Here is a 25,353-nt window from a genome sequence, read left to right as displayed (position 1 = left end):
AGAATAAAATTGTTTCTGTGACTTTCCCCATCAATATTATATGTTTTTCTAGGCTGAGGTTTGTAAACTCTTCAGTAACCCCATCATCACTTGTTAGATGGAGTTCTCTGTGATATTCTTCATCCGTTGCATTTCAAAAACATTTAGAATTTGCTTAGTTTACACAGTGTAATGTATGCCAATGAAACTTAATTGTTGGTACTTGATTTATATTATTTGGAATACTAATTTGTGGAGATTCTTAGAACTCACATCTTGAACTAGCACTAAGCAGACAGAGCATAGTATAAGGCCTGAATCTTTAACCTTTCACTATTGGCCCTACTGCTTAACTTCTTCCAGCAAAGTCACATATTCTAAACCCACCAAAACAGTGCCATCACTGGGATACACACACACACACACACACACACACACACACACACACACACACACACATTATTTACAAAAACGTTTCACATTTTAAAAACATGTTAATGATGTAGTACATGTAAAGTGCTTTACCTACCTCACTCACTCTGATTTATCATGAAATTTCATTTACTTACAGTCACACATGGCCTAGAAGAAGAATAAATAAAGCTCTTAAGGGTTAAGCTCCATGCTGGGTTGAGTAGAAAAGATATTGCATAATCTGATACAGCCTCTCTAGGACGCAGTCAGCACTCTGTGTGACCCATTTATACTACAGCAAGGTGTTACTTGGACATTGCAACAAGTTTAGTATTTTGATGAGTAGGAAGATTATTTGTATTAGTTATACTTTTATTGCTGTGGTAAATCGTCATGACAATGGTGACTTATAGAAAAGTTTTTTTTTTAAGCATGCAGGTACAGAAGGATAAAACATATGACTGAGGACTAGAGGCAGGAGATTTGACTGGAACAGAAGTCAAAGGGCTCACATCTTGAACAAAAGGAACGAAACAGAAAGAGTGAACTAGAAATGGTAAGACTTTTTAAGCACTAAAAGCTCACCAGTGCGATATATTTCTTCAATACAACACTACCTGTCCATTCACCACCATAAGTAACAATGGATCAAGTACTCAGATGCCTGGGAATATGGGGAAATTCTCTTTCTCATCATAACTGTCATGGTATCCCACGCTGATGTGTAAGTAATTTTAATTAGTTCATCTTTCATATGGTAAAAAAAAGTCTGTGCAAACTTGTTATTGTTACCTTAAATAGAGGTATTTATAAGTAAAACTATTAAGCCTGAAATTTAAATAACACTTGTAGTATTCATGTTTTATACCCTTACAGTTAATTTTTCTTATTTCACTTTCATGTGTTTATTTTTGGTGGAAAATTCCTAACCTTTATGTTCACCTATATTTCATTTTTTTTCAGATGGATATATTTCTAATTGTCGCTGCCTTTATATATGTTGATTCCTCAGTATTCCTTTACTGTTTTCTTCTCTTAAATAGTTGGCTCTACTCTGATTTGTCTGGAGTTTGTGTGAATGCTTTGTGCAGATTCAAAAAGAGTTCACAAGACTCAGCAGACCCTCTTGGGGTAAGGCATTTGCCACACCTCAGCTGCCCCAGAGACACAGTGTTTCTTCAAGTCAGTTGTACATTTCCTTTATCCTTGACACCTGTCTATTCAGTCTTCTTTATACTGCATGTGAATCTCTCTATATGTGGTTTTTTCCTTACATATCCCGAGTAAGGAAAATAATTTCTCAAGAATCATTCAACCTCAGAAAAATATGAAAAGAAAATTATATTCTTAGAAGTTAAATATCAGTTTAGTATTTTACACCAGGCTGATTATCCTCCATACTTGCAGAATTCCATAGAAAACAACTTTAGCAGAATTTCAATACAACCAGAAATTATATTTAATAGGACAAGCACTCACTGTATTCTACCAAACTGCACACACACACACACACACACACACACACACACACACACACACCACACACACCCCACACACACTCAGGTATGTTTAGCAGTAGTAAGTCCTCTGGTTCTTGGTTCCTCTGCCTTTTCCAATGTTTATGACTTTTATTTTGTATGAATATTTCTCATGAAGTATGTAATCTTTTCTTCCATTGATAGAAGAGAATTTGATAGTATTTGCGAGAAATAGAAGACAACTGGATGTGTCAATGAATCTGATAAGAATCAGGTTTACAAACTGAGTAGAGGAATGTAGTTTATAATATTTCAGAGTTAAGAGTATCAAGAACTAAGAATAATATGTGGAGGAATGAGAAAATGTATATAAAGAGTAAAGGATGAAGGGGAAAGAAATCTTATAGGTTCAGTATACCCCAATCATCTGCAGTTTTTAAGGCAAGATTTTGCTTAAGATAATTTTGCCTTTAAATTTCAACATTTTAGGTAAATTTCACGCAGCAAAACAGGATATGAAATAGAAACATTTAAAAACACTTCATCAGTACTTGATTCTGATAATCTTTGCATGTGTAATTCCTTTTTACATCCTATAAATAGAATAGAAAACACAGTTATATAATAATAACAGATTGGTGTGTATCATACTGAGATCATTGATGATTAAGGTAACCAAAATATTTAGCTGTAATTTAATTGGATTTAATTACCTCTCTGCGTTTTAAACAACTTGTTGTGCCCCAATTAACTTTAACTATTTCTTCTTGGTTTCCTTAGAGATCCTAATTGGAATCTGGAAAATTGTGTAGGAAAGCCTGTATTTTTTCATATTGTACAAAGGTAGTTTTTTTAAGTGAATGAATGATACTTTTGGCTTATTTAAAATCAAGTTGAACAAAATTCAAATCAATCATGTATAGTGTCTCTGCCCTACATGGAGGAAGTTCAGAAGCTCTAATGGATATTATGTCGTACATTCAACTATAGAAAAATACTCATTTGTTACCTTCTTGTCATTACTTCAAGAGCTATTAAGTATTCTTGTTTAGTAAAACTCCTACAATATCATCATCAAATGGTTTTCAATAGACAGACATAAGAGAACATCTTATAGTGACCTGAGTATATAATTACTGCTATGGAAAGCTACTGTAAACTCTTGATAATTTTATGCAAAAATATATATAAAGTAATTTAAACATGAACCTTGTTTCTGCAGAGCAGATTATCGAAAGAAAATAAAGCATATAACATATTAAGGTCACCGTGAGGAAGCAGGCAGCTAATATTCAGCCTATTCAATGATATAAGGTAGAGAACTGAGACACGGATTACTTAGAATATGGCACAGGAAGAAGGATTTCTTTAGCTAGTGAATGGTCATGTTTCCTATGATACAGAATGTGCATTGTGTTGTTGCTGTTGTTGTTGTTGTTGTTGTTGGTGGTGGTGTGTGTGTGTGTGTGTGTGTGTAGGAGGGTGTCTCTCCTTTGTTTGCAGATTTGTCTTCTTACAATATCTAGACCCTTAAATTGATAGGACAAACCCTGATAAATATTAGTAAATGTAATTATTTAGTAAAAAAGAGAAGGTTCATGACATAGATCATAATATAGTTATGAAAAAGAATGCATATACCTAAATAAGTTTGTTATAAATGTAAGATAGAAATACAAACAAGATTACTCATTTGTAACCTTAAATTTTGTTGTATTTTCTTTGATATCCTCTGACTATAACCTTTATATAATTGTATTATCTCATATTTTTTTCTGTTTTTATTAGAGGCCTTAGTTATGAGACTCTGTTGGGTTAGTTCTTTGTTGGAAATACAAATAAATAAATATACTATTCAGATAGAGCTCCAAATTCAGAACAAAGTAGGACATTCTAAGGAAAGTCATTCTTCGCTATATTACATTTCTATCTCTTAGTTTATTCTTATTTAATATCATATTTATTAGTACACAGCTTCTCAACTACAAGTTTTGGCAATGAGCACTAGAGCATACACTGTATTGTAGGAATATTAGTCATTTTAAATAATATTCTCAACAGTTTAATTCAAATGAGAGCTCACAGACAATCAGAACTGATGTATAAATCGAATAGACTCAAATTATACAAAATGGATATTGCATATTCTTTTGGATGTTAATTTCATTTTATTCACTTACTTCTAGTGGTAAAAAATAAGATACCAAAATATAATATTATAGTAAAACACTAACAGTGAAACCATCATAAAAATGAATATGTAAATAATTGACACTATCATACAAGTCATATTTTCTACTACATACACTATAATTTCTTAATTTAGATACCCTAAAAGTAGTTTATAGACACATAATATTATATCTGTATAGTTAAAACTTTATTAAAATGAATGAAGTTATTTTAGTAATAGGACGACATAGTCACGGTTTTGCCTTGGTGCAGAAATAGGGTTGAGCATCTGACACAAGTAGATCCCAGACTGAAAGAACCTTGGCCAGTGAGAATCGTAAAAAGCAAGCCTGAATTGGGGAAAGAAGCTGAGTCAGCTTCACGTTAATTTTTGAGCCAGGTGTCCAGACAGAGGTTAATCTCGCTTTAAGAAACCGAGGAACGACACAGGAACAGGTTAGATAGTTTCTTCCGGCAGCTAGGCCTTTTCCTTGCTGACTGCTACCATGTCCTGAAAATGAAGGCTGCCCTAGTGTTCACGCACCTCCGTGGTAAGCAGGGACAAGCTCTGATTAAACAAATGTAGTGGAAGAAAGCCTGAGGCAAAAAACCGAGAGGCTGGAAGATTTCTGAGCAATCAAAGGACCGCTCACACCTGATGCTCCTTTTAACCGTCGAACCTTGTGGTTTAGTCACCGAATGTCAGTTTTGGCTGCCACACACAGTCCCACAATGTTCTGTTCCACCCATCAGACAGCAAACTGTGTGTTGAGAGCACATAGAAAGTAATAAAAACAGTATATGTTAAAAATAAAAAGTATTGGCGGTCATCACATGACAGATACACACAGGCAAATTTGATTGTGTCCAAACAGGACAGATGTGACATTTGAAGGTTAGGGATGTAATATTGATATTAATATCAAATTACCGGATGAATATTCAAAGTGTTTTCTGGATACAGAGCCGGGAAGTGGCGCTTGAGACACTCGTGTGTGGGCCTTTGTAAACTCTAGCCCACTAGACAGCAGCCTAGCTTTGTATGCCCCGATGAGAGATGCGAAGGACTAAACAGTTGGAGTCAAAAAGACTGCACTTGGAAGAGGGAGAAAAGGAAATCTTTAGAAATTTAGAAAACAACACAAATTGGTGAGAGGCACCTCCAGTAAACACAGGGGGAGGCAGGTGGCACAGGGAGTCACACACCCAATGTTCTTTAGGTGATTAGCAGGAACAGTGTGCGATTTGTGGCGTATTAAAGCCTGTGCCAAAGTACAGGGCTCTTTACAATGGAGATCCTATTTCCAGCTGACTCTACTTGGAATTAGGAGGCAGAGCTAAGGTTGACCCTGCTGTCCTCTGAAAACCTGAATGAGGCCGCAGTGTGCCTCCAATACTCTTTGTCACTTTAGGGGATCGATTTGACATGTTTACTTTAATTGCATAATTTTCCCCCCTAAGGCAGTCACAGAAAGCCTAGCATTAATTAAACATATTACTCGTTTCTCTTTTGCACTTAATTTATGTATATTTGAAATAACAGGAGGCTTTTGTGTGTACTAACTTAGATCTGGCTTGGTTTTCACTGGTGTTCTGTCAAGCTTCATTTTATAAAACATTCAGAAATGGCTTTAATACAGGGAAATAAACTAACAACTGATAAACATAAGATTAATTAGACTTTCTTCCTAAAATAACCCAGGAACAAAGGCCGAGCAAATGTGCTTGTTCCGTGGTAGAAGTGTGAATTAGATGAGTCTTTGCTAATCGGGCTGTCCTTGGAATCTGGCTCAAGTCTGCAAATGTCAACAGGGATTTATCCACTTTGCCTGGCACTCGCTGCGTTTAAATTCTGTGTCCCAGTAGGAATCTTTCAGCATTCCATAGGCTAACTCAGATTCCTTATGTAGTAAAACGATGGCGAGGAAATGTGGGAGCCTCCTAACAGACATTGCCTGTCTCCAGAGTTTCTGGACGTAGCTCCCTAAAGAATCCAGAGAAACAACGTGTGAATTTATCACATGGTAGTCTAGAAAGAGTACATTCGCTTTTAAATACAAAGCTTAAAACCAGGTTATAACATATACTTATCGCTGGTCAGGAAAAACAGAAAGAATAGTGTAACTATTTGCCAGGCTTTTCATGGTCAAATGTGGCTTACCGTCGTCCATTACTAATTATACGTACAAGAGATTAAGTGAAATAGCTTATTCCCTGTTAAAAGGCTTTGCCTTTTGACTATTTAGGACAAAGAGGTCTTAGATAAGGATTGGACAGTGAACCAGATAAAAGCAGGACAATTAGCACAAACTTTGTGTTGCAATGTTGGCCAGACAACACCTCTCCTCCATGAATTCTAAAGAGTTGCTACACAGCTGTGGAAAGCAAGCAGTCCTAGAGTTTAGGAAACAAGCTCCCATGGAGCCGAGTCTTGTATCTTGTTTGTGCCCCTGTTTGTATAATCAAAGCATATTCGGCAGCAATTACTAATGCATTAGTGAACTTGAAAGCAACAGCATTAAATTACTTCTCTACACGTTCAGTGCTCTCAGGTAATGGTGGAAACCGACGCTGAGGAGCTCAGGACTATAGCTCCTGGAATGAAAGTGGGATTTAAGACAGATCATAAAAGCTAACCAGGGACATAAATTGCCATTAAAGATTAGGAGACTTATATATCTTTGTACTTGAGAGGTCTGTCATATTTACCCTTAATTTTGAAAACCACGAGATTCTACCTAGCCATGATTCATTAACCCAGTTAATATAAGTCTAATAAATCACCTTAAGTTCAAGTGGGTCCTTGAATAATATGTTTTGCTGTAGCACTCTATAAATCACATGTTGGATAAAGGGCCTTTATCCTTGCTAACGGAAGAAAGGTGAAGCATAGCTCCATTCATTTTGCACAGAAAAGGTTAGTGTTTCTTCTGTCAGACTCTTTATTTGTCAAATTTGCTTTCAAACACCGTCCATTTCATTGCACTAAGGTGTAAAAATTGAAATCGTAAAGATCCTAGAAGAAAATATCAGGGTAACAGATATACAACACGGATCTTGATAACAATATATATTTAAAGACTCTGAGAGCAAACACAACAAAACTAACAAACAAAAAACAGAATACAAGGGACAAGAGAAAATGAAATTAAACCAAAAAGTTTCAGCACACAAAAGAACAATTAATACAGCAAAAAGAAAGTCTGCACAGTGGGCGAAATATGTGCCAGCACAAGCTGGCAAAAGGCTAGTGTCTAAACCATATGAAAGGTGTAAATAACTTATTCAGAGGGAAATAAATTACCCAATTTTTAAAACGTGCAAAGGATCTAAAAAGGCAAATTACAAAACTAGACAGCCAGCAGGCAGATGACAACAGGCTTGATGATTTAAGTCACGAGTTATATCAAAATAAAACTCCAAGGAGCTATCACTTCACACCTGTTAGAAGGGCTATCAAAATGCAGATGGATAGCAAACTTTGGCCAGAATGGAAGGAAAGGGAACTGCTGAACACTGGGGACAGGAGTGTGAATTACCTATTGTAGAAACAGTAGGGGAGCATCTCGAGAAATAATTAGAATCTATAAATGAAATGAGCCATCAATCTGGCCTCCGGTTAGATATCTGAAACGTTAGGATCCCTACAGCAAAAGAGATATCTGCATTCTCATACAATCACGTTCACCTCAGCATTATTGACAAGAGTGAAATTATGGAAATAATGTAAATTTCCAACAACGGACGACTAGAGAGAAAAGTATTCGTGTATACCTGCACATATATGTGTACAGTTCCCCACATCCACAGAGAGACAGAGAGAGACAGAGATAGATGGATAGATAGATAGATAGATAGAGATAGATAGATAGATAGATAGATAGATAGATAGATAGATAGATAGATAGATAGAGAGGGAAGGAGAGAAGGGAGGGAGGGAGGGAGGATACCAGGTCTTTCCTCACTTGCACAAAACAGAAAGGCAAGCTGGTTTGAGTCAAGACATCTTGGCTCTCAAGGCCAACCAGCTGAGATGAAGCCGGTCGTTTTGAATAATAAAGAGCTGGCACCTGGAGCTGCTCTGCGCAGAATCATGGAAAGCAGGAGAGTCAGGAAACAGAAGGGAGACAGGAGGACAGAGAGGAGACAGGAGGACATAAAGGTCAGGGAGAGAGCCATGGAGAAACACAAGAGCTGGGGAAGTCCACTTAAGGAAGAGGCTCCCTGAGAGACTGCCCCAGTAAAAAGGCCACCTTATACTACACAGATCTATTTGTGATGTATTATTAAATCTCAAGCAGGACCCTGAATGTCATGGAGAGGCAATATAATATTTGAACATAAGTGAACATGTACAAATCCTACTTTCTTAATAGCAGATGTTTGCCGAGAAACATATAAGCCTCCTTTCCATGAGTTTCAACCCTGTAAGAGCATATATAGCTACTAAAGTTGTAGACAGCACCTCTACACAGACACAGTCTCTCTCTCTCTCTCTCTCTCTCTCTCTCTCTCTCTCTCTCTCACACACACACACACACACACACACACACACACACACAGACACACACACACAGACACACACACAGACACATACACACAGACACAGACACACAGACACACACACACACACACACAATTGTTGTTTGTGTCTCAATCTCTCCTCTGGACCCTTCTTCAACCTCTCCTGGATAACACACCTCTGAAAGTAGGTTTATTTTCTCAAAGCGTGACTTGTCCTGGTCCACTGCATTTTGTGAATTTTCTCTGTCTTGTGGCTTTATGTCTCCTGTGAGACTAATCTGATCATCATGCAATCATACCCCACTGCCCCTTTCATATTTTATTCGTCTTCCATTCACAAATGTTTAAAGTAAATATATACTTCTGTTATTTCCATTATGTAGTTTTGAGAGAAAATGCTATGTTTACTAAACAAATGTGAAATATAAAACACCAAGCAAACCATATTTGGAAAACCTCTTAATAAAGGGAATTTTTCATTATTTAAATGATTTTTCTTTTGTTTTTGAAATTATACCATAATTATATCAATTATCCCCTCAATGTCCTCTTGCCAAAGGCTGCCATGTGACCTCCTTGTTCACTTTCAAAAGAGTGTCTTCTTAATAATTGTTTTTTATGTACATTTATGTGTAAACCTTTTAAACTTGTGTTTTTATTATTAGAGATTTATTTTAGATATTACATGGTGTTCATATCTGATTTTTTTTTTGTATTTTCATGACCCTCGCAGGAGTTAAGTCATGAAGAATTTGTGGTGGTATATTAAGATAAATCTGAACTAAGATCTGAGGAACACAAATGACACATATACTTTACATTTGAAGGCCTGAGCGTACCTATCTTTTTCTAAAGAAATTTGGGTTACTGTATCAAATTAAAAAAATAAAAACAGCATATTTCATTAATGTGAGGGTTCGGCTACATCTGTATGCTTGCACACACACGCTTACTACCTGGAGAATCAGGAGTACCTGGGTCTTTAGAAAGGAAAGTCGGGGGTTGTTTTGAGCCACCTCATAGGAGCTGGGAACCAACGTTTTAACAACTGAGCCATTTCTGCAGCTACCGCTGCATCAGGTTTAAGTTTTGTTTTGTGTTTTTGTCAAAGTATGTGCTAGACTTTTCTTAACAGAAGTCACAAACACCATTTCTGCACTCTACATTGATCCATTTAAATCTATGCCTTGAGCATTAGCAGGAGAAGCAATTTAATGAACCAGATACTGATATTTATTAATGATGTAGCCAGAGATTTTTAAATTAGTTGGAATGTTGGAAAGTAATTCTCTAAGTTATTTCATATATTATATTAAAGCACTTAATAATTAACAAGCCATAACTACTCCAAAGTACATTCATACCTCATGTTCAAACATGAATTTCCCCATAATCGGATATCAATATTTTATTCTCATTGAATATCACAAGCATTTAAAACTCATTTCACCATGCCTTAGGCAGTAATTGTTTTAACTACTCAGTGAGAGGACTCTGATAAATGCACACGTAATTATAACTTCTCAGAAATTTCATAGGATATAAAATATATTAGCACTTTACTGTTTTATATTATAAATTACTGTTTAATTACATTTGAAGCTTGCTTACCACTCTTAACAGATTTTTAAAATGTTTTTATTTATGTATGTGAGAGAGGTAGAGAGAGAGAGAGAGAGAGAGAGAGAGAGAGAGAGAGAGAGAGGCATATAGGTATGAGGACTGCTATTCAAAGAATGTCTATATTTCTAATTTTATTTTTCTTGGAAAGTTTATGTATTTACATTTCAAATATTATACCCTTTCCCTCCCTCTGTTATACCTGCTCCCCTCTCTCCACTCACCCCTTTTCCTGCTTCATTATGGAGCTGACTCCATCCTTTCATGCTCATAAGTATCTTTGCTACTTTTCTATCGTGGTGAAGAGACACCATGACCAAGGTTAAGTTATAGAAGAGTTTACTGGAGCTTACGATTCCAGAGGAAAATTCCATCACCATCGTAAGGTGGTGGACGGCAGCAGGAAAGCATGCATGGTGCTAGAACAGCAGCTAGGAGCAAAAAGAAAAAAAAAAGAACAACTCAGGTTGTTAGCATTTATGTGGGAGACATCTTTACTTTCTAAACCATCTCCGTAACTTGCCCAAAACTCAGTAATAGAAAAATTGGTTAATTCGATGAGGTAGTGATTAGGGGCATAATGTGAATAATGTAAGTGGAGAGTGGTTAAAGGATAGAGCACAGCTGAAGTGAATTCTGAACCTACATAGTTAAAATAGAAAGAAAACAACTTAAAACCAGTTTTACTTTCGTTTTCATGAAGCAGATGCCAAGCATTCCTTTTGGCTTAGAAAGATGAGAAATTGTGACCATTACAATTTTTGCATTTTTAATTAGGCTCTATGGATTTCTGATAATATTAACAACTCAAGTCTCAATGGAAGGTTCAAACTGGGAGTTGTACCTTTTTAACACTAAAAATGTTTAAATAAGGAACGAAAAAGAATTCTTCTTTTCAAATTTATATTAGTCAGGATTTTTTTTCCAGGAAAAGAACCAACAGAACAAATACAAAAACTGAAAGATAGAATTTCTTAAATAAGCTTACGATGAAGTGGTAAACCGTTTTTCAACACAGGAAGCTGAGAAACCAGGAACACTTTGTTCCTTGAGACTAACTGTCTGGGCAATTACAGTCTTGCAATGCCTGGCTCACAGCAGAAAGGCCAAGAACCTGTAAATGTCCTGTTTCCAAAGCCGGGTGCCTCTGGGGTCTGAACCCGATGCTGAAGACCCGAAGCATTCTTGGAGAGACGCTGGTCTTCATTTAGCCTCAGAAGCCTGGAAATACTGATTGTGTTATAAGAAAATGAGCCATGAAAGGGTACACGTACTGAACAACTGGTCTCTAAAATGGACACTAGAAATCCTTTCGCAGTTCACAGTGGAAGGACAACTTCAAGTGACAGAAGTCGGCTCCAGACTCAGTGTTCCCTCAATCATTAGAAACAGGAAGTTAGCTCAACGAGGAAATGGTCTTTTCTTTTTGATAAGCTGTTCCGTCACACTGGTACAAACCTCCTCCTGTCTTGAAGCGTAATTGTGTTTACTTGGTGCCGTCTTCCTATCTTTAAGCCAAGAGCCTAACTTTTAAAGACAAATGTTCATTTCTTAGCCTGCAACCACAGTAAGATGATGTCTTATTAAATGTTCTCTGACTGAGAAGAAACACTATGACCATGGCAGCTCATACAAAGGAAAACATTTAACGGGGTCTGTCTGGTTCACCGTTCAGGGGCTTAGTCCACTGTCTATTTGTAGGGAAGGAATGAGTAAGCAGGAAAATTAGGGGAACGGGGCCAGTGTAAGGAAGAGTGATCAATATACATTTTGTTCCTGTGTATCATTGTCAAACAGTGTTATTGTATAAAAGTAATGAGAGAACAAAACAAAAAATTGTAGATTTCAGTTATGTGTTACACTCTGTGAACTCAGATAGAGAGGATGAATTTCTTTATGAAGAAAGATGTAAGAGGTCACCGCTGCCATGTTTCATTCCGTCCCCTGCCCCTATGGCCTGTCATTGATTTTGTTTCTAAAGATTGTATACATTTTTTTTAACATCGGCACTTAACACTGCAAATGTAATTGTTGTAGTTATTTCAATTTTGCATTATATTTTAAAATATTTCATAATTTAGCCCTAATTTACCATTACATACTGACTAATGTTAATTATTCAGGTTAGTTAATAATAATTTGGTATAGTATGACTTTTGAGTTGATAGATATATTTAAGAGACAGATTTAGAGTATATTATAGGTCTATAGCCTAAGGTGCATTCCTAAAATTCCTCACCACGTATTAATATAAAATGGATTTCTGGTGTTGTTCTTTACTTGAGAAGATATAACTTACTTTGAGCCAGAGGAATCACAAGATTCATATTATAAAATATTACCAGTTCTTTGTTTTGTTTTGTTTTCCAGAGACATACCTGAAAGGAATGTAAGAAGGCTATCGCCACACAATTGGCAACCAAAGCACAAAATCTAGAACCAGAACAAAATAAATCTAGGCTTATGGAGGTCATTTGGCATTGCAATTAAGTAGGTGGACTTTATTTATTGTTTGAATTTGCTGTGGAAAGAACTTCCAGGACATTTGGAATTTGCAGCACAAGCAATGTTATGTTCTTCAACGTTCAGTGCTAACCAGTAATGGACTCACACTTTCAGTTCCTCTGATTGATTTTCTCTCAGTATTTGACTATGCTCCATTAAAAGATTTTCTTTATGCCCCGATGTTTGAGCACTGAAGATGGAAAACTTACCTGAACTTTATAGCGACTGCCAGTATAATATGCATGGTAAGTTGCAATTTCACTTTTGACATTTTTGCTTGTTTTCAATGGAGCATTTTTTTGGAATATTGAAAAAAAAGTATTTCCTAAATTAAATGCAAACATACATTCAAAGTCTGTTCTAAAAGTGCAGAGAAAACATCAGAGGACAGAGGTAGATCTTCCTGCGGAGCTAAAGAAACACAGGCAGGAGCACAGCCTTCCAGCCTGACCTGGTGGGCAGAAGGGATACAAGCAGTAGGCTCCTACAGTCTATGCATACTTGCAAACCCAAGTCCATTATTAAGAAAACCAAGTAAGTAATGTATTTTCAAGAAGATGCCCATATATCTATACCAATTAGGTAGAATACCATTTCTACCAATTAGAGCAGAAGCCACAATTTAAAGAATCTAAAATGAGACTTTTCTTCCTTAGTCAGGAAAATACTAGAAGAAAACAGTATATTACTTTGATTTTGAAACACTCAAGTATAAGTGATATCATGATAATTCTGAGAGATAACTCTGTGATGAAACTGGATGACTTTTATAACTCCATTGCTGTTGAATATGTTTAAGAGACTCCATCTGCATTTAAGAAAAGTTACATTTTGTATGTACTTCATAAATTATAATTTCAATGTAAATTGTGGCTATAATGTATTGTTTAGGTTGTTGACAAATCGTTTTATTGTTTAAAAATAACAATAAGTACAAGGTGACGTGATAATCTTTGTATTTTTCCAAGGTTATTGTATGTGCTGCTGAAACTCTCAAAAAAACTTGGAAAAATTATGTAAAATGGATGTAGGCATTTTATAAGAAGTACTAATAGTTTTAGCACACGTTAGAGAGACACAAAAGAGTGTTTATCAGGAACTGTGCATTGACAGTTCAGCTACCAACTTCAATCCTGTAAATATTAGGGTTAAATCTGAGGATTAATGATTTAATGATTCTTTTATTTCCATATATAAAGCAATAAAAAATGAAAAATAAAACTAAAAAAATTGATAAATTCTAACCAAATCAGTTGTAAATTTTGTCCTTATTGATGAATCACCTCCCGCAAAAAAAAAAAAAATACAATTCTTATATACAGGTGATTATTTCTCAAAAGCATTGATATTTCTTAAAATATTAAAACATCTGCATTAAATGAATCCGGTATCAGAGATTCCAAATAGTGTAATATTTTACATAATTATAGCTGAATATAAATTTCAATGTACATGGAATATCCAATAATTTAGACTCTATTCATTGAAAAAAATGCATTTGTCTGCACTAGAAATCATGCATTTTGGAACCATAATAAAATCACAGATGAATAAAACCAGGAATATGTAAGGGGAGTTCCTGACTGCTTTGAAATTGATTTGCATACTTGTTAGTAAGATGAACTTAAAAAGCACTTACTAGAAAATTAACGTATGTTTTCTTTTACTGAGCAGCCATTTCAAAAATGGAAAACGTATTTAAATGACTAGGATGGAGAATACTTATAATTTCTATCACAAAACGATATGTCAACTTAACCTAGACTTGCAGCTTACCAAACTAGAAAAAGAGGAGAAAGTAAATTCAAAGCAAACTTAAGAAAAGGGTAGGGAAAAAAAATCAATAAAACTGAAGGCAGGGGGAAAAAAAACCAGTAAGGGAAATCAAAAGCTGAATCAGTTCCTCCGAGCTGCACTAAAATCAAGACATCAGCAAATGTGTGTCCTTGTGTGGAAGCTTGTTGCCTTTCAGCGGCTAGGGCTGTTATTATTCCTGGGTCAGCCTCCCTCTCCTAGTCTACAAAACTAAACCCTCAACGAATTAGTAAAAGAGCTATTCTAAACATAAATTTAAAAAAAAGTGAAGGAAATACAGAAGGCCCTACAAATGTCAAAGCAGTCATCACTGAGGCTAAATATGACTGACAAACACCGAAAACAGTGTGGGGACATTGAATCCAAGCACAAGATGCACATACGTTAAAATGTGTTTGTTAAATTAGTTAGCATCTGTTGAGCTAACTTATTGACCATCTGCGGTGGTGAAGTTTGGAAGCAGTGATTCTGGTTCAAAGTTTAGGTCATCAGTCACACGTGTGGATAGTTTGCTTATATTATACACTGAAAAAAAAGTAATTTTTTGCTCCTGTGTTTCCCAATAATTTCTAATGTGTAATCTATATGTAAGTATGATAAAAATACAGGGCAAATACATAGGCTAAAGGTTTGTAAAATGACTTTTAAAATATTGACAGGATAGAAATACTAATCAAAAATGTAATGATGAACTTCCTTAGATGACAATATTTTATAAAGAAGTGATGAGATGGAGTACTAGTCAATGAAGCACACATAATGATACAGAAAACCTCATGAAGTCTGCCCATTAGTCAATACTATTATTGCCAGATTAATTTTGGTAAATATTTTATAGCTATGCAAGAAATTAAGAAATATGAAATAGAGAAAACCAAAATTCTGTTTACAATTCCTGTGTGACTGTATGTCAACCCAAAATTTTTTTTTAAAGGCAATTGCCAGCCTGAAGGAGCTAACATGGAGGGGAAATAGAATAAAGATTCAAACAACTGTTATGTTTCAATGGTAAGTTTCCCCCTAAAGGCTCATGGACTGACCAGCTGGGAGGCGCCCTGAAGAGCTTCCAGAAATGGGAAGTGAGGTGATGTACTGGGAAGAAGTGGTTTATTAAAGCAGATGTCTGCACATTGTATCATTATGGGACTCGTCCTGTCCTCTGCTTCTTCTCTGTTGTCAGGTAAAGAAACATCTCCCTCATGCGTCTGATGCCGTGAAATTCTTCCCAACTACATGTAGGCAAGCAACAACAAAAGGAGCTCTCTATAACGATGACTGTTACCCTTCCTTTATTCCTTTTCTGATTTTTGCTTGGAGATTTTAGCACAAGAAGAGAAGAAACGGCTATAGCTCTCTCTAGTGTATGTTTCCTAAGTTTTGTTTTAAAATAGATACTTCATTCTAGGTTAAAAGAGCCTAGAAGGGAAAAGGGGGGATGTCAGGGCGCTAGAGGGTGGGGAGTTGAGGAGGAGGGAGAACACCCTCATAGAAGAAGGGTGAGGGAGGATGTGATAGGGAGCTTATGAACGGGAAACCTGGAAAGGGAATAACATTTCAAATGTAAATAAAAAATCAATAAAAATAGTAGTAAAATTAGTACCAGATCATAATAAAAGATTTGAACTCTTGAAAAAATGCATTTTATTATTGTATTATATCTTTAAGATATTTGAGGATGGGTCTAGGGCCTTTCTCCTGAAGAACTGCGAGAGATCATGGATGAAATTCACCAATAATCTTGCTGCTATTATTCTCCAGTCTTCTAATAATGACAGATCCACCTAGCTCAGCAATTTGACAGGATTCATAGAACAAGATCGTGATCTTGCGATCAGGTTGCTCAGAGAAAGAGAGGCGATAACTGCAGGAGGATGATGTTGAGTTTTCTGTCACATCATTAATAAGACTGTTCATTTCTTCCTGAAGCTTGTCACGTAATTAAGCTCCATTAATGGCATTTATAACACCATTGATGTCCACACGTATTTGAGTCCTCTTTGATTCTCAGGAACGGTCAACAGAGATTGTTGAAAATAATATTTGCCTGACATTTTCTCACGTGGTTATCACTCATTTAATTGTAGAGCTCTTGTCTAATCGAAGCATGGTACACCAGGATGCCAGGAATAGTTAGGTCCTTTCAGTCAGCACCGTTTATTCTTGCACTGTAGCTCCTTTGTCACACTGGCATTTTCGATTGCAGAAGAAGCGGCAGCGAGAGAGGGAAGTCTCAGTCTGAGCAAGTACTGCCTTGGCTAATAATGTGCTTGAAAGTGACATGAAACTTTTCAAGTTGGGAGAAATACCCACTTTCAGAAAAACAGTTAGATAGCCTTTCTCCCACACAGAATGCTTTAAACTCTCCCCTGTGGTAGAATAAAGACAGCTTTAAAGAAAAAAAATAATAATACCAGAATTATTGAAATACAGGAGTCACCCAGGATTTCTCTGTGGTCCACACCATTGTGCACTCCGAGCAGCTCTGTCTGGTTCAGTCCAGTGCTGAGATTGGGAGCACTGTTTTAATAGAAACTAGAGAGGCAGGATATCAAGTTATTGAAAGGAAATCAAGCCAGAGAGGAGCTGAATGGTGAAGAAAGGTGCAGTATTATGATTATAAAATTAATGTTGTTTTCTTCCAAAGTTACATTTAATTAGTTCATTCTTCAGAAGAATGCTTAACTAGAAAAAAATTTTGTAGAGCTTTACTCTTTTGACTCATGAAGATGCTAAACAATACGATGATAACAGCATTTTAAAGATCTTTAAAAATCGTTAAGCGACGTGTATATGTCTGTGTGTCTGTGAGTGCAGTTGAGTACCAGTGCCCATGGGTTCTAGAGGACAGTGCTGGAGTTACTGGTCATTGTGAGATGTGTTATATCTTTTGTGAGCATCAAATTCAGGTAGCTTGGAAGAAAACTCTCAATGTTTGAGCCATCACTTAGCTCTGTAAATAAATTCTATAGAAAGTTGAATACCTGTGGTAGGCTACTGAAAACAATTTTCTATTTTGTTTAGCCTTCCGTTTTCTACAGTGATTGACTACATGGATTTGGAACATGTGGTTTGTTTTAGGCAGTAAAAACATAGGTACTATGATGCATTCCCGGATGCTGAATTCATTAGACTCATGTGTTCATATTTTTATTTTCACCCTTAAAATGGCCAGCCAGTTCCCCAAAGTATTTGCAGAATAGGACAGGGTGTGATGGGAATTCTGGTGATCAAAGCAAAAGTTAGTTAGAAAAGTGGCAGGCTGATCCTGTCAAAGGACATTAAGCTTCTTAATGAGAAGACAGGCACAGGATTGTCATGTTAATCCATTAAACATGAGTAAGGATTTTCAAAAACTAGCAAGAGTTGAAGGACACTTGTGGATATTCGTCACTCATTTTCAGAATCATTCCTGACTTTTGGAATTGTGATCCCAGATCAAAAGGGGAGAGAACAGGCAGAATTAATCTGGGGACCAGGACATATGAACCTATGAAATATACATAAACATGTGTACATTTGTACCCATGACAATTACAAATCAGTGTGTAGATGAGTCCTGGAAATGATGACTGAGGGGACAAAGACCATGCTAGCTGACAATGAGGTACTAGATAACAGCGTGAGACAGCAGTGGATACAGTTAGAGGGGGACTGAGTGGTGGCATGAGTTATTGATACTATTTCTAGTTGAGCTCCAATGTTTTCGTATATTAATATAAAATGTCACTTATTGGATCTTGATTAGAGTAGTAAAATGAAATATTATCAGAAAAAATGCTGAATCTATGTAGGAAGGTATAAAATACAAGTATTAATTTTATAAAGAGTTACAGTTAAAATCCCAAGCTCTATCACAATCATATTAGCAATGAGATTAGCATAGCACTGGCACAAAACCAGATACATACATACATACATACATACATACACATATATATATATAATATTATATATAAATGGATTAAAAGAACAGCCACATATGTGTATATATAATTATATTCATTTATTCTTTTTATTAAATTTTTATTGGATATTTTCTTTATTTACATTTCAAATGTTATCCTCTTTCCTGGTTTCCCCTTTGGAAATCCTCTATTCCATCCTCCCTCCCTCTGCTTCTCTGAGGATGCTCCCCACCCACAAGCACACTCCTGCCTCCCCGCCCTGGCATTTACCTACACCGGGGCAACAAGTCTTCCCAGGACCAAAGGCCTCTCCTCCCATCGATGCCTGACAAGGCCATTTTCTGCTACATATGCAGCTAGAGCCATGGGTCCCTCCATGTGCACTCTTTTGTTGGTGGTTAAGTCCATGGGAACTCTGAGGGGTCTGGTTAGTTGATATTGTTGTTCTTCCTATGGGGTTGCAAACCCCTACAGCTCCTCCAATCCTTTCTCTAACTCCTCCATTGGAGACACTGTTTACAGTTGAATGGTTGGCTGCGAGCATCCACCAGTGTATTTGTCAGACTCTGACAGAATCTCTCAGGTGACAGCTATATCAGGCTCCTGTCAGCATGCACTCCTTGGCATCCCCAATAGTGTCTTGTTTTGGTGTTTTTATATAGATGTATCCCCAGGTGGGACAGTCTCTGGATGGTCTTTCCTTCAGTCTCTGCTTCATACTTTCTCCCTTGAGTATTTTTGTTCCCCCTTCTAAGAAGGACTGAAGCATTCTCACTTTGGTCGTCCTTCTTGCGCTTCATATGGTCTGTGAATTGTATCGTGGGTATTCTGAGCTTTTGGGCTAATATCCACTTATCAGTGAGTGCATACACACCATGTGTGTTCTTTTATGACTGGGTTACCTCACTCAGGATGATATTTTCTAGTTTCATCCATTTGCCTAAGAATTTCTTGAAGTCATTTTTTGTGGGGTATCTTTTATTTACATTTCAAATGTAATACCATTTCTCGGTTTCCTGTCTATAAATCTCCTATCCCATCCCTCTCCCCCTTCTTCTATGAGGGTATTCCCCCACCCGCCCACCACCCCTCCCAACCATTGTTTTTAATAGCTGAGTAGTACTTCATTGTATAAATGTAACACATTTTCTGTATCCATTCCTCCATTGAAAGGCATCTGGGTTCTTTCCAGCTTCTGGCTATTATAAATAAGGCTGCTATGAACATAGTGGAGCATGTATCTTTGTTATATGTTGGGGCATCTTTTGGGTATATGCCCAGGAGTTGTATATCTGGGTCCTCAGGTAGTACTATGCCCAGTTTTCTGAGGAACCTCCAGACTGATGTCCAGAGTGGTTGTACCAGTCTGCAATATCACCAACAATGGAGGAGTGTTCCTCTTTCTCCACATCCTCTCCAGCATCTGCTGTCATTGGAGTTTTTGATCTTAGCCCTTCTCACTGGTGTGAGGTTGAATCTCAGGGTTATTTTGATTTACATTTCCCTGATAACTAAGGTTTTATAAAGGTGCCAAAAATATATACTGACTCAAATGAACTTCTCTCATCTCATTGAATTGGTCTATATGGGTAAACCCCCTCTGGTTCCACAAACTGAACTGAACTCACTGAATTGATCTCTCTTGCCCTTCACTGCACTTATATAGCCTCTCTTTCCTGTCTGGTTTCATGGCAGGGGGTGTATCCTATCTCTGACTCCTTCTGTCAAATCTTTCCTTGATTCATCACTTCATCTTCTCCTGAATTAGATGTTACTTTCAAACATGGCTGCTTCCTTTTACAAACTAACTTTACCTTCATTGTTTGGGAATAAACATGCACTTTGAGAGCATGTCCGTATTTTAGGCGGAGGAATTAAAGTGTGTGGTATGTCTGTATTCTTGCCAATTATCACTCATACCTAGTTCTTTGGATGTGATCCCTGGCCAGAGTAACCGTGTAGCTGGGTTAAATTTTTCTACACACAATCAATAAGTTTAAGTCTTACAATCTTTAAAAATGTGCAATAAGGCTTTTCTATGACATTATTTACTTTGATGTACTCAATAATACAATTCCTTAAAAAGAGAAAGAAAACATCCAAATTTATTCATAGATATGGTTAAACCAATAATTATGGGAACACATACACACCTTATGTTTTCTTTTTTCATTTGTAAAAACTGATATTGATACAACATTTTAAAAAATTAACCAGGACTCTATAATTGTTTATCAAATAGCATTCTGGTATATTTTGTATCCACCCCTCCTTTGGAGATAGAAAACAAACATCTCTGTGGACAAGTTAACCGCTTTGAGTTTCTAAGGCAAATTGAACAGTCATAGGCCAGGAAATATGTGTTTTGCCATTGCTGGGGCAAGAGGAAACTCAGAGAATTAACCAGGGAAAAGCTGCTGCAGTGTTTTTCTGGCTACATCGAGTAATTCAGACTGGCGGCGTTGTGCCGTCTGTTTCTCTTTCTTTTTGAAAGATTTCAGCTAAGGAAGCTGCATGCCACTTTCTAATGTCAAATCAAGATTGATATTTTGCCTCATTGTTCTGTAGCTTTTGCATCATGGAATTCTCGCATCTTTACATGACAAGTAGGCACTGGAGTGTGGAAAGCAATTTAGTAAATGGAAAACTATTTTGAAGAGAAAATGAATAAAACACAAAATATTTAAATGAAGCAGTAACAGTCCTCGTTCAGCCGCCAGTACCAAATACCTACAACAAGGCGGTAACACTGTGTGCTTCAAAATGTCGAGAAAGTGTGAAGTAGACAAAACCCTATCCATAATAATTTTTAAACAATAATAGAAGAGAAAGAGAAATACTAAACTTTAAATATATGTAGACAGAGAACAAGATCTGTCCATCTTGGTTACATGGCTTTTGTATAGTTGAATGACTGTTGAGGCAAATGCATGTTGTAAGTATTAGACTCACGTATGTATACAAATTTAATTCCATAAAAACTTAGAGAAAATATACTGAATGGTCCTCTAGTCAAATTTTATTAATATAAAATTTAATTCTCCCAAACTCATAAAATTATTCTGAATAGTTTGAAATTTTGAATTTACTATAATTAATAAAAACACTGATCTATAAAACCAATTAAACTAAATTATTCCACACAATTCTAAGAACTCATTCATTTTACAGGTTCATTTAGAAGTCAATATCTTAAAAAGAGTGGCCTTGAGATTGTCATCCCCCTGCCTCAAATTCACTAGGTCTGTGTTAGACTCATAGACCTGCGTTCTGTGCAAGTTATTTTTATTTTCATTAGATATTTTACATAATGTATAAAAGTTATATATTCATCTGCATACATCTGAAAGTATTGTAAAGCTATTACATATCATTAACAGGCAATATTAGTGCAGAGTCAGAGACTTGCAAAATTAAATTATCATTTCAAAGAGAACTTTGAAATTTCTAAGGATACTTTTATCTCTAAGAATAGTGTTCATATGGAATGCCAATAGTTATATTTAAATATTGTCAAAAGTTAAAACTCATATGGAAAAATGATGGGTGTAAAAAGTAAATGTGTATGCTCACCAGCAGCAGATAGATTTTAAGGGCAAAGCTCCATCAAAATATGCCTCAAGTAATTTCTTTATCTGTGCTCTTCTCTCTTCCAGGCACAACAGACTCTGTGTATCAGAACATTCTTCACTCCATTTTACTACCTCACTCTTCGGTTTCTACTTACACTGTTTTATTAATTGTAATGTCAATATTAATACATGGATTTAATGTAGATATTCAATAGCATAGCTTAGATTTAAATAAAAATCACACTTTAATACCGGACCTTAAAGCATTTCCAATTGTGGAATTTTAACATAGTGCCTTTACAATACATAAAACCTTTCAATGTGGGCACAATTTAAGAGTGGAATGAAAGCCCCACATGAGAGAGTAGGTTGGAATAGAAATATCAGAAGTAGAAATGCATTCTCAGCTATGTAGAGAATGCATGAACAGCCTGGATAACAAGACACTGACTTAACGTTCTCCTCACCCTACCTCAACGTATAGCAGTGGGTTACCCAGATGTAGCTAAACGACTCTATACCTTAAGACCGGGATGCCTGTATGTCTATCCTCATTGTTGCCCAAGTCTAAGTAGTTTGGAACCAGAAATAGCTGAGATGTCCATATGGCTAAAAAGGACTTATGACAATATTGGGTATGTGTCTGTATGCACACGTGTTGTGTGAGTATTATTCAGCTGTGAAGTATTAAAGAAAAATTAAAATAATGAAATTGTAAGGAAATGAACACAAATTTTGTTTATTTATTTTTTAAGCATTCAACATACACACAAACAAGAAGTTATTAGTCTTTAGATCCCTGTGTTACATTTTCTTATATGTTCTTTGAGTGTGTTGTATAAAGGTCAGCTAACTCCCTACTATGTACCCCATGGTGGCCTCTGTTCTGTGCATTGAGTACCTCTGTAAATAGCTTAACCTGCCCCTCACACCACACCTCTATCCTTCCTTCTTCTAGGCCTTGGTGGATACAGCCCGTGACTGGGTAGGATCCTTTATTGGATATTTTTTTATTTACACTTCAAATATTATTCCCTTTCCTGGTTTCCCGGACATAAGCCCCCCCTATTCCATCCCCTCCCCTTCATCTATAAGGGTGTTCCCCTCCCCATCTACCCCCCTTCCCAATCCCCCTGACATCCCCCTACACTGGGGGTCCAACCTTGGCAGGACCAACTGCTTCTCCTTCCATTGATGTACAACAAGGTCATCCTCTGCTACATATGCAGCTAGAGCCGAGTGTCAGTCCAGATAAAGTCTTTGGGTAGTCATTTAGTCCCTAGGAGCTCTGGTTAGTTGGCATTGTTGTTCTTATGGGGTTGCAAGCCCCTTCAGCTCTTTGAACCCTTTCTCTAATTCCTCCAATGGGGGTCCAGTTTTCAGTTCAATGGTTTTCTGCTAGCAATCAACTCTGTATTTGACATGCTGTGGTTGCATCTCTCAGGAGAGATCTATATCCGGTTCCTGTCAGCATGCACTTTTTAGCTTCATCAATCTTATCTAGTGTTTGTGGCTGTATATGCCACATGTGGGGCAGGCTCTGAATGGCTCTTCCTTCTTTCTCTGCTCCAAACTTTGCCTCCATACTATGAATATTTTTGTCCCCCTTTCAAGAAGAAGTGGAGCATCCACACTTTGGTCATCCTTCTTCTTTAGCTTCATGTGGTCTGTGGATTGCATCTTGGGTAATGTTAGCTTTTGGGCTAATATCCACTTATCAGTGAGTGCATACCAGGTATGTTTATCTGTGATTGGTTTACTCAGGATGATATTTTCTAGTTCATTCCATTTGTCTATAAATTTCATGAAGTCTTTGTTTTTGATAACTGAGTAGTACTCCATTGTGTAGATGTACCACGTTTTCTGCATCCATTCCTCTGTTGAAGGGCATCTGGGTTCTTTCCAGCTTTTGGCTATTATAAATAAGGTTGCTATGAACATAGTAGAGCATGTGTCTTTGTTGTATGTTGCAGTATTTTTGGGGTATATGCCCAGGAGAGGTACAGCTGTGTCCTCAGGTAGTACTATGCCCAGTTTTCTGAGGAACCTCCAGACTGATTTCCAGAGAGGTTGTACCAGTTTGCAATCCCACCAACAATGGAGGAGTGTTCCTCTTTCTCCACATCCTTGCCAGCATCTGCTGTCACCTGAGTTTTTGATCTTAGCAATTCTGACTAATGTGAGGCACGAAACTGCAGTGCTTCTGTAAGGCATCAGGACAACACAGAAAACAACAGATTGGAAAAAGATCTTTACCAATTCGACATCTGATAGAGGGATAATATCCAAAATATACAAAGAACTCAAGAAGTTAGACTCCAGAGGGCCAAATAACCCTATTGAAAAAATGGTGTACAGAGCTAAACAAAGAATTCTCAGCTGAGGAATATCAAATGGCTGAGAAAAACCTAAAGAAATACTCAACTTCTTTCGTCATCAGGGAAATGCAAATCAAAGCAACCCTAAATACAACTTTCAAAATATTATATGGAGTGAGGTTTCTCTGGATCAGTAGAACAAACGGTATCCATTTTCTAACGTGGATCCTAATTTCAAATAGGTTCTAGTGTTGAGAATTTCCAAAAAGTAGGAAACTGGGAAGAAAACTTTTGAGTAAAAATTTGGCTTAAGGCAGCAGCATGATACAGTATCTATAAAAAACAGAGTGAAGTATTCATTGAATTTTATGCACAGTAAACCTGCTGTGATTGGGAGAATAGAGGTATGACAAATGAGCCATATTGTCTGGTATAAAAGAAATATAATGAAAACAGTGTTTCATATCTAAATGAAAAATGTAAAATAAGGTTTGAAAGAAATTATTCTGTAAGACTGTATTACTCTGCTCCTAGAAATAATGGATCAGTGAACATATAGTTCCAGAAATCAGATACCTTACCAACTGTGGGATTAGGAGCCATCCCCCCAAATCAAACATGTTCCTATCAGTCTTCTTTGCTGCCCATTAGAATTAAAAGATAGCATCATATTACAAAAGAAACCATGCACATTACTTGTAAGATACAGAAAAAAAAAACATGTTGACAAAGACCTGGGATCTACCTCATGCTGGCTAGCTTCCGGTCCACCAGAGTGTACTGCAGGATGCTTAGGAACAAAAGGCATCTCTGGTACTGCCCAACTATGAACTCTATGTCACAAACATCAACCCTGTTGGTCAAAATATGTTCAAGTGTCCACACCAAAACAACCATGACTGTGGTATGTGGTGATTCAAATCAACTTCCTTCACACTGGACCTGTATGCAGCTCACTTCATGGGTTTGGGGATAGTACTGGGGATGATCAATGCCTGGTATTCTGAGACTGATGTACAACACACACCAAGCAAGGTCATTGGCTCAGCAT

General features: G+C 36.8%; 1 long non-coding RNA gene across 16 annotated transcripts in view; it reads left to right on the top strand.

Moving 5' to 3' along the window:
- The window catches only part of LOC102547440 (uncharacterized), a 92,795-nt gene that overhangs the window by 54,544 nt on the left and 12,898 nt on the right, over window positions 1–25,353 (top strand). For 5 of the 16 annotated variants that reach the window (XR_001841448.3, XR_001841446.3, XR_005494288.2 and 2 more), the window contains 3 exons: window positions 825–949; window positions 12,558–12,937; window positions 15,442–15,515. This is a non-coding gene — a long non-coding RNA (uncharacterized LOC102547440). Of the gene's footprint in view, window positions 1–824; window positions 950–12,557; window positions 13,227–15,441; window positions 15,869–25,353 lie in introns of all 16 variants that reach the window. The other 11 variants (XR_010058027.1, XR_005494286.2, XR_005494292.2 and 8 more) reach the window with 7 other exon arrangements.

This window comes from Rattus norvegicus, chromosome 15, assembly GCF_036323735.1.
Source record: "Rattus norvegicus strain BN/NHsdMcwi chromosome 15, GRCr8, whole genome shotgun sequence".
NCBI classification, from domain to species: Eukaryota; Metazoa; Chordata; class Mammalia; order Rodentia; family Muridae; genus Rattus; species Rattus norvegicus.
Note: the sequence above shows the minus strand (reverse complement) of the source record. Positions and strands in the feature narration are given on the sequence as shown.